The 9,258-nt window shown below is 34.9% G+C and overlaps 1 protein-coding gene across 8 annotated transcripts in view; it reads right to left on the bottom strand.

Annotated features, from left to right (window-relative positions):
- Window positions 1-888: 888 nt before the first annotated feature.
- The window catches only part of LOC144966599 (zinc finger CCCH domain-containing protein 10-like), a 118,069-nt gene continuing 109,699 nt past the window's right edge, over window positions 889-9,258 (bottom strand). For all 8 annotated transcript variants that reach the window (XM_078903294.1, XM_078903298.1, XM_078903299.1 and 5 more), the window contains one exon: window positions 889-6,612. The gene's annotated coding sequence lies outside the window, so the exon portion shown is untranslated. The remainder of the gene's footprint in view (window positions 6,613-9,258) is intronic.

Genomic DNA, 9,258 nt, shown 5'->3' with positions numbered 1-9,258 from the left:
ATAGCTTGTTGAAGCACGGCTTCGGCCCCTAAGATTTGATATTAAGTTATTCCCAGAACAGAATAACGGATTCCATTTTTAAAATGACATTTTTCCATCCCCGTGTCTAATAACTTCGATCTATTTATTTCATCGGCGTCCTAAGAGGATAAAAATGTTTTATTCAAAAATTAAACAGCCGGCGATAAATTGAATAGCATTTCGATTGCTTTCGTTCACCACTTAAATTCCCCCATACAGGGAAGCTACTCATCGTCCATCGCAACCTCACTATTTTCATTTTTAAAAAAAATCAATCCTTTTCTTTTCTTCAAATTCCGTTAATGCATTAAAAAACCCAAAAAACTACACAAAATCCTTGACCCGTCTCATTGTAACCTCTAATTAGAAAGTAATAGGAAAACTATGGAAGAGAAAAAAAATATTAAAGCATTTATAAAGCGCAATATCCCCTAGACGTGCTCAAAGTACTTTACAGGGGATCCCGAACAAACAACAACATTTAACATGTGGGACGAGACATGAGGTCTGTTCCGACAAATAACCCTGTAAATGGTCGGGTACTCATTTTACACTCAAATTCGGTGAGAGAATGAAAGTAATGTAGCCGGAAAAGGCAAGGAAAAATAAATGTCAACTGGTCAAAAAATATAATCTTTGAGACTTAACTATTCTGGTTTTTGTAGCGTTGAATGGACAATGACGATTGCTGATCGTGCCATACACTGCCTCTCACCGTAAAGAACATTGAAGAGAAATCGAAACCCTTAATGTCTCGGCTCTAAGTCAGAGGAGGCAATGTTACACTTTCTTTTTCTTTTCTACCTTATAAGAACCCCCCCCCCCACCTCCAAAAAAAAAAAAAAGAAAAAAAAAGAAGTTTGCATATGACTGTAAAACTTGACTTTTTTTAATTGTCATCAATGAAAGAAAATAAAAGTATGTCATTTAAAGCAACAGACATGGCAATGACATGAACATTCTTTGATCGAATAATCAAATAAACGTGAAGACACACAGACACGCGCACACACACACACACACTCGATTCTAAATATAATACATTAATCCACAAATACCAGACGCACATACAAACACACACACACACACACACTCGATTCTAAATATAATACATTAATCCACAAATACCAGACGAACATACAAACACACACACACACACACACACACACACACACACACACATACATACCAAAAAAAAAATGACCATACAAATCACGACCACCCTACACAGTTGAAATTTGAGCCAATCTTACCATCCAAACGCCACGAACTACGTAACCATATTTTGCATGACTTCTGAGTGAAAAGGACACGTGATTAACAACAGCTCAAAAATCCGCATTAACATATTCTTTAAAAAACTGCTTAGTGGTGGGGTATGCCAATCACTTGATGGCAGATAAAACATTATCATAATCAAAACATTAAATCTTATTTAAAACAAACAACCCCCCCCCCCCCAAAAAAAAAAAAAAAAAGAAAAAAAAAAAGACAAAACAAAAAAACAATCAACAAAACAATTTAAGAACTAAAATAAGATTTTTAAAAAAAAGTTCCCAGGCATTTTATTCTTGTTGACAAAGCCACGAGTATAGAAAACCCAAATTGTTATGAAGGAAATATTCTCACACCATTGCAACACATACGTTATTCAATTACATACAATGTTAAACAAGCCGTTCGATCAGACATGTAAATAAATGTTCACGCACAGTGGAATTCCGATAAAGCCAGAACAGCCGGATCATTCACTCACTCAATCCTACAGATTTTTGCTACTTTTCAAAATTGGAAAAAATGTATTAAAAATGAGCATGTACACATATAGTTTTATTCAAATATCATTAACATGTAAAAATTATAATTTGTCTCATAAAAATGTAATAAATAGGCATGGGGTAAAAGTAATCAGGGTAAAACTACGGATATAGTCGGTGTTAGGGTTGAGTGAGTTAAAACTGGTTGACTTTATCCATTATCAATGGAACACACTTGGATAAAGAACAGATAATTTGGGACCAACAAGAGGTGTTGACTTTACGCATAAGTTGACTTTAAAATTGTTGACTTTATGCAGAAGTTGACTTTAAAAGTGTTGACTTTATGCGGAATCCATTGTAGTTACAAAGCAATGACTGGCTTAATTTGACATGCGTGACTAAATATTTTTAAAAATGTTTAGGGACGTTCCTCGAGTGTGGCAATCATTGTCTTTACGGGACGAAAAAAAAAGGCAGATTCAATTTGAATTAGATTACGATACACGATAATTCCAGGAATAACCATGTACTGTATACTCAAATGACATACCAAAATGAACTATTTACAATGTAGATTATGAAATATTAGAACACATTCATTCCAGTATTCACTCCAAAAGTCCGTCAGTCTATTTATGTCTTTTGGTAATGTCTTTTGTATCTAAATATTCAGCAAAGATGTTTCAACTTCAACAACCCCCCCCCCCCCTCTCTCTCTTTCTCTCTCTCTGAAGTACTCATATATATATATATACAAATATATAAGCAAATGTGCAGGATACAAACAATTTGATATAAACGAAAATAAAAATTTATGCAATGGTCACATATTTTTTTTTCAAGAAATAAAAAAAACCCCCAAAAAAAACAAAACATCACAACAACGTGAAATAACGATAATTATATGAAATAAAAGTTTACAACTCAATTAACGTCATGACGAAATCCAATCTAATAATATATGCGAAAGAAACATTTGAATAAGTTAATTAAGCAAGAAAAAAACAGTAACAACAATAAAGTAAAAAAAAACAAACAAACACAAAAGAAACAACACCCCCCCCCCCCCAAAAAAAAAACCCAAAACAAAACAATAACAAAAACAAGCAAGAACAAAAGACAAAAAAACCAAAAAAAAAAACAACAAAACAAACAAACAAAACAAACACACACACACACACACACACAATGTACAACAACAAAAATTGCAAGCGTATTGTAAATGTACTTATTCAACAGCGATAGTTAATTCTTACAACCAAAACATGAACCATTGACTACTTTGGTTACAATTCAAGATGTTAATCCATTTATTGGTGCTGATACCATCACGATTTGCAGATTCAGACTTTCTGCAAACGTTTTATCATATATACAAATGAATAGAAAAAATAGGAACAAAATCAACGCCCCCCCCCCCTCCCAACAAAAAACAAAAAAAAAAAACAAAAAAGAAAGAAAGAAATAAAAACCCAAACAAAACAAAAAATCGCTAAATAAAAACAAAAAATTATTTAAAATACCTGTGTCAATCAGTCGTCGATACAATGAGTTCCAAAATTGGAACTGCCAAATAATAAATTACATACGATACGACGTATACACAGTGCGGGTGTACCATGCTTAATGCGTCCCAGTCCGAGAACGCAATAAATTAAGAAAGAGAAAACTGCAAAATACAGGACTAGTCGTGGTTTGATAGTCAGAGAACTGTGCGTCAGAGGTGTGTGCTTGTAGCAGAGAGCCTAAACAACACTGTAGTGAAGGCGCTCTCCTTGTAGCTAACAAAATCGGCCGATATGCTCCACAGTGGACATATATTATTATTATAATACTTATTTCCACGGGACTTATTGAAAAAAAGAAAGAGAAAAAAAATAGAAATAGAAACCCCCCCCCCCCCCCCCCCCCCCAAAAAAAAACCAAACCAAACCAAACCAAACAAGAAAAAACAAAAGAACAAAAAAAAAAAAACAAAAAAAAAAACAAACCAAAACAACAAAAAAAAAAAAAACACAGTTACCAAAATTGCAGCGATAAAAATATATTCTGCCATTAAGTCAGCCTCGAGTTGAACGTATCTCCCTTGTAATGAAATGAGTGACAAAGGCTTACATTACGTTGTTTATTTTTTGTTTTGGTTTTACTGTATTCCCCTTGAAGCAATAATGGATATTAATATTAGAGACACTTTGTCCTTAAACTAAAACGCAAAGAGAAAAATTAAACAACATTCAATTGCTGCTGCCTAAAAATCCTCTGGAAAGACACGCATTACAAATATGACCAGAAAACTCGTCCTTCAAATAATGATCGATTTAAATGACCCTCGTCTTGGCAAAAACTCTAAAACATATGACTAAAGGAAGACTTTGCGAGGTCCCAGGTTTGAGAGTTTTTGCCAAGATGAGGATCATTTAAATCGATCGATAATTGAAGGACGAGTTTTCTGGCCCAATTTTGAAATTACATGTTTTCTAGAGTACGGTTAAATTACGCCCAATTATCATCAATCGATAAACTATCCTCCAGCATAAATCTGAGGTTTACCTTTTTTTCCAAGGTATTAAATGTTGAAATCAATGTAATTTTAGTCACTGTGGTGAACACATTTTCCATCAGAGTCAGATTGACATTTAAAATAATATCTCGTAATTTATCTTAGTTCTCAGGTAAGGAGATAGGCAACAACAACAACAACAACAATTACAAAAGTGCAAAATCTCATCGAAAAAATGTTGGATATAGATTCTATACGTCCGTATTTGATCTTGCTATGTGGGCTATAAACGCAAAAAAACAAAAAACAAAAAAAAACAAAACAAAACAAGAAAACAAAACAACCCAGGAGACTTATCACGCTGGAACGTTTTGAAATGTACCCCGACTCGTATTGAGATGAAATGGAGAAAGGACATGTATTCAAGGTAAGAAATCGACACCGCACAGGCCGGAAGACGTTCTCACGAACATGCCATTGGCTAGGATTCTATTACGCGTCTGAGAAAACAAAATCCCCTTCCTGAATACAGTAACGGGAAGATCCCCAGCATTTTATGAGGCCATTACCATGACAACAACATCGGCTTTCTTGATTGGCTTGCTGGTGTAGATTACTCTTAAAGAAAGTGCGGATAGGAACAACCAGCTTCAGGTGTAGACATGTGAGTCTCAAAATGCCCTCCCTCTATCGAGACAAAAATGAGCATGGATTGGAACTTTTGTCTTCAGGCTTGTTACTGAGATTAGGTATGAACTACAAGGTATTCGTAACTCATTGAATTCTTCCAAAAGAAGATCTTTTTGTCTTGCCCCGATTTGGGCAAGCGACTGATTGTATGTACTCAAACATTGTCCAGTTTTGCGCTTAATCTGGGAACGGTTGGGGGAGGGGGGGGGGGGGGGTGAATTTGTCTATTTCATTTAAGATGTCGGTCGCTGTATAAATTGACTAAGGTTTCTTCCAAAGGACAGATTCATTGAGAAAGCTCATGGGTGAAATTGTTAATCTCCTACCATGTCTCATTCAAGTCACACCAGGGACCCAGATGTAGAAGTCATGTAAGTAGAATGTCTTAGTCTCGACAGACAAAGACGAAGACAAATTGGGCTTTTGTATAGCGCAATATACACTGAACGTGCTCAAAGCGCATTAATAAAGAGGGACTAGCCAACAGCAAAACCTAACATGTAGGACGAGACATGACGCCTGTTGGGCGATACTACCATTTTTTTTTTGGACAGAGACAACACTGTTAACGATCGATACTCATTTTACACCTGAGTACGGTGAAAGAATGTGCGTAAAGAGTTTTTCCAAGTACTCAACTATGCGCCGCTCAGAGTGGGATTAGAACTCGGGACCTTCCGATCTGAAGGCGAGTGTCATACCACTAGACCACATAGCCGCAGGCCAAGGACAACATTACAGGTAGGAAAGTCTGATGGGTTGTTGGTTTTGGATTTGGCGCTGAACAAGGAGGTAAAAAAGGTTATGATAGTGATAGCCTGTTGATCAATTCAGTATGATGTGACTTCTCAATCATCAAGATACAAATTATGTAATCAATTGACCAAGCAGGTGAAATTTCAAAATTTGGTGTCATTTAAGTTGTATCAAAATTTTAGGGCCATTTCAAAGTTACGAGAGAACAGCATATACGACGACTACTACTACTACTAGTACTATGTTGCGATTTATGAATGTATAATTAATATCGCCAACATTCAACAATCTGTAATAATTGGAATTAAAGAATTTGATATCTGAAGACGAACAAATTACTACAAAAACAAAAACAAAACAAAACAAAACAACGATCTCCTCCCAAATAATAACACACAAAACAAAACAAAGAACACCCCCCCCCCCCCAACAAAAAAAAAACAAAAAAAACCCAACAAACAAACAAAATAACAACCAACCCAAAGCTCAACTCAGCTACAAAGAATTACATTTTTCAAATAAAACGTATTCTAACTGTGGAAATTTAAATATCTAATTAATGGTATGATAATGATGAATCGACAAGTCATCGATTGTATAATATTATAATCTCTAGCAACCGTTCCGTGAAATACACAATCAACTTGTCTTAAAAATTTCTGTAGAACTTGAACAACAGGAAGTCTGGTCACGTGCAGCCATTTATCCAATCATTCGACATTTTGAGTGTGGTGGCAAAATGAGTTTAAAAAGTGTTGGTAGGTGAAATTGGTCAGAGCAGATGAATGAATGACTGATATGTTGACGAGTCACGGTACTCTATTGTCATTTGATGTATGGATTGCTGGTTGACTGGCGACATAGTTTTTAGCTTGAAAGTAATTTCTGAGGATAAAAAAAAAAGAGATAGATTTAGAAAGAGCATTGTAATATACGTATTCCAAAAATACAAAGTGTTTGTTAACTATTAATATTGTAACAACCACATTTCTACTTATTTCAGACAAACATTGGAGACAGCACATGCTGCAACATGTCCAATGATAAGAAAACGAAAGGACGACAACAATCACTCGGATGACGCTTTTATTCATCTAGAAATATATAGTGCCTATTTAGGGTTGGATTTTATGGTTAGAGAAATTCGAGAGAATTCGACAAATATAGATATGAACATAAAAAAAAAAAGTCATAAGCAAAATTATCTGTGAAATCAGATCAAACTGGAGAGAAGATAAATGAAGAGAAAATGGAGGAGAATTGAGAATGTAAAAGAAGATTATTGGGAATTGAAAAAGAAAACTTCATAAAAACAACAAACAATTCCTACACTACAGGATGATATATACCACGATCACTCTTAGACAATGGTTGCGTACACATAAACCAGAAATACAAATAAAAAAAAAACAAAAACAAAAAAAAAAAAAAAAAAAAAAAAACAAAAACAAACAAACAAACAACCCCCCCCCCCCAAATACAACAAACAAACAATAAAGAAACAAAAAAAAAAAAACAAACAAACAAAAACCCCAACCTAACCCTCCCGCCCCCCTAAAAAAAAAAAAATAAAAAATAAAAACCCAAACCAAACCAAAACAACAAAATAATAAGAACAAAAAGAAAAAAAGAAACGAAATAAAAAATTAAGAAACAAAAAACAACAACAAAAAACAAAAAAAAAAACAAAAAAACAAAAACAAAAAAAAAAAAACAACCCAACAAAGAAACCCTCAATCATTTGGTTGTTGAAAGACGGGAATGACGCCCTATGTCTGACATTGTTTTACATTCCAAGCCATGACTGACGTCATTATTGGTTTCACACACGCTCAATTTTTCTTACAATACAGTTGTATCCACTCTGTTGGACACAATTGAGGGACAGAATCAGTAGCGGTGACAAACGCATTCCCCTTATACTAATATTCCGCACAACATAAACTTAAACAGCATTTCTCAAGGCTTGGAGGTTTTCACAAGTGAACGAAATACAACAAAAATCAATGAGCCGGAGTAATACGGAAAATAAGTTAATATTTTGATGATGTCATTCATTATCTGTTTCAAAAGCTATCTAGTAGTAAAATAAATTAGACGCTCTTTTCAAACGATATTATAGATTATATTTTCTTTCAAAAATCGAACTGACTATAGCTAGCCTATAATAAGAGCCAAAAAGTATAAGAGGTTCTTGCTTTCTTGTGTTTCGGAATTTTGGTCGTGTTCCCAAAATCGTTGCATGATCTAAAAAAAAAATAAAAAAAATAATTGAGCTTTTATATAGCGCAATATCCACTAAATGTGCTCAAAGCGCTTTACAAGGGGTCCCTGGTCAACAGCAACTGTAAGAGAGTAAGCTTATGCAAGAAATTTACTCAGGAGTTTTGAGAAAAACATGATCATAAAACACAGTAAATATTAGAAAGAACCATGGGGGTAGCTGCAGGAGATTGCATTTATGCTCGGTTGTGTCCACAAAACACGGTCGTCGCAACTCAGGGGATACGTATAAAACTTAGGGGATACGTTAAAAAACTCAGCGGATATCAGTAACAGATTGATGCTATTTTTGGTTATTATACATAAAATGCGTCATTTATCAAAGTACTTTTATGTCATAAGAGGCGGGGTTTGATAGTAATGTTCGAGAAAATTCTTGTTATTTTTAACATACAAGTTGAGCATGATTCGCTATTACTTGAAAGAGGCAGGTTTTGAATATTAATTTGGGATGTCAAAGACCAGTAGGAGTGGTCAAAAAGAATTGTGGGATAGTTTACGACAGGGTTCAAAACAGGCTGTTTCTATTCTATATGTCATTTTTTTTCTTTTATTCTGCATTCGACTCGACTATGAGCTGCACGTGTTAACTTTTGTGCTCACCATCATTAATTGAATTTTACGGACTTAGAAATATTCCACGCATATTGAAAATGGTTACATAGGCAAAATGACTTTACATTTGGATTGATTTTACGGATTTGGGATTTATGAAACTGATTGAACTATGACCATGCTATTTGATTTGGATTTGGAATTTATCACAACAAATAAAGCAGTAAGAAATGAAACTTGGAATCTGGACTTTTATTCGAATGTCTTGATGTTGTACATTCAATTATCATCATCGGCCCTTGACCTCTTTGATCATTATTAACATCTACAACACAACGCAAAGGAATAATATTACCATCTATCAAAAAAACCACTATGCGATCATAAGCCATTACATATGTGTGCAACTTCGCCACACAACATTTAACATGTAGGACGGGACATGCCGCCTGTTAGGCGATATTACAATTTTTCGGACAAAGACAACGCTGTTAACGGCCAGGTACTCATTTTACACCTGAGTACGGTGAGAGAATGTGAGTAAAGAGTCTTTTCTAAGGACTCAACTATGCGCCGAGCGAGGCTCGAACCCAGGACCTTCCGACCCGAAAGCGAGTGTCATACCACTAGACCACATAGCCACATCTAGATTGCGAATGCGTGATGCGAAAGAGTTCGGATTACAAAACGCAA

This window comes from Berghia stephanieae, chromosome 2, assembly GCF_034508935.2.
Source record: "Berghia stephanieae isolate SIO BIC M18660-M18661 chromosome 2, UCSD_Bste_1.3, whole genome shotgun sequence".
NCBI classification, from domain to species: domain Eukaryota; kingdom Metazoa; phylum Mollusca; class Gastropoda; order Nudibranchia; family Aeolidiidae; genus Berghia; species Berghia stephanieae.
This window is presented reverse-complemented; position numbering and strand designations above follow the sequence as displayed.